Source organism: Orycteropus afer, unplaced genomic scaffold (genome assembly GCF_000298275.1).
Source record: "Orycteropus afer afer isolate SDZICR_OR568_19922 unplaced genomic scaffold, OryAfe1.0 scaffold00244, whole genome shotgun sequence".
In the NCBI taxonomy this organism is placed as follows: Eukaryota; Metazoa; Chordata; class Mammalia; order Tubulidentata; family Orycteropodidae; genus Orycteropus; species Orycteropus afer.
This window is the reverse complement of record NW_006921831.1, coordinates 3,705,255-3,706,906: the sequence shown is the minus strand read 5'-3', so window position 1 is coordinate 3,706,906 and position 1,652 is coordinate 3,705,255.

Here is a 1,652-nt window from a genome sequence, read left to right as displayed (position 1 = left end):
TAGAACGATCAACCGTGGGAGATCAGAAGGGTAGCATTTGCCCAGGGAGACAGCTCGGGGCAGGAATGCATGGAAAAGAAGGACACAGGGAAAAGGTTACCACAGGGAGGAAGTGGGGAGAGAGCTGTTACACTGGGGGATGGCAGGCAAGTGTCACGATCAAAATGCATATCAACTGTCGGATGGAAAATGAATTTGCTCTGTGAACTCTCACCCCAATCACAGTTTTAAAAAAGATTAAAAAAAAAAAAGAACACCTTTGAATTGTGGTGTTGGTGAAGCATACTGAAAAAAACACAGACTTCCAGAAGAATGAACAAATCTGTCTCAGAAGTACCACCGGGAATGCTTCCTGGAAGCGAGAATGGTTCCTGGAATTGAGAATGTCCAGACCTCATCTCATGTATTTTGGTCACGTTGTCAGAAGCGACCAGATACCGTGCTTGGTAAAATGGAGGGTCAGTGAAAAAGGGGAAGACCCTCCACGAGATAGATTGACACAGTGGCTGCAGCGACGGGCTCAAACACAGCAAGGGCTGGCGGCTGGCACAGGGCCGGGCAGCATTTCGTTCTGTTGTACATGGGGTCGCTGAGTCAGAGTGGATGGCACCTAGCAACAACAAATTCTCCTGTCCACCTATCTACCCCCCATTTCCCCTCCTGCCTAATTGACCCTCCCATCCTCTTCCCCATGCTTCTAAGACCCACTGAGCGCCAAAGGCTCTTGGGCCAGGAGCTTGGGAGGCCCAGTCTTCAGGAGAACCCTGGGCAGCACCACTGCAGTAGTGCAGTGCGCTGGTCCACAGCAGTGGCCAGTGCTGGGCCAGTGAGGGCTGCTGTACTCGGCAAATCCTTGGGCAAGCTGCTGAATGGCACCCTGCGACCCCCATCAATATTATGCTGCCCCCAGGGTCCAAGAGCGGCACGCTGGCCCCGCTGATTATCCTGAGAGCGGTGGGTCACCCACTTCCTACAGCTGCACGTGCCCCGTAGTGCTGCAGGAGACAGTGGTCAGCTTTTTTCCAATCATCGGTTTTATGGACTGTAAGGGGGAGCCAGAGTTATAAATAGATGTTCTTGAGCTAAAAATAGTCTTGCTGGAGCCCAAGACCACAGTTCCAGCTTTTGGCCTCTTGGAAAGTCCGTGCGGATTCAGGGCTTAAGGACCCCACCTCCTTCCACCAACCCTCAAAGAGGAGGCTCTTTTCTCTTGCTTCCTCTTCCTTCTGACACCCTCCCACACATGCACAGCATACATGTTGCATGCACACGCACACACCCCTGCACGTGTGCAAACACACATTCACACACAGATCTGGTCCTGGGAAGGGGGACAGTATTCCTAGGATAAGTGGGACAGACCTCCAGCAAGGGCCAGAGCCCCTGCTTTAGCCAGAGGGCTTAGGGTCTGAGAACACAGACCTGGCATTGGGAGCCCACCTGGACACTGGACACGTGGATTCCTGGAAACTACCTGGCCTGGGGCTGGGCCTACCCTCTTAGCCATCATTGCAGCAGTGACCCAGCAAACAAGGGGCCCAGGAAGTCCTGTCTGAAGGCCCGTCCTGAGAGCGGCCCCACGGCCCAGGTCCCGGGCTCGCCACGGCGCTGGCTGTGAGGGGCGCGTGCTGCATCAGCCTGTGCAGTCTGAA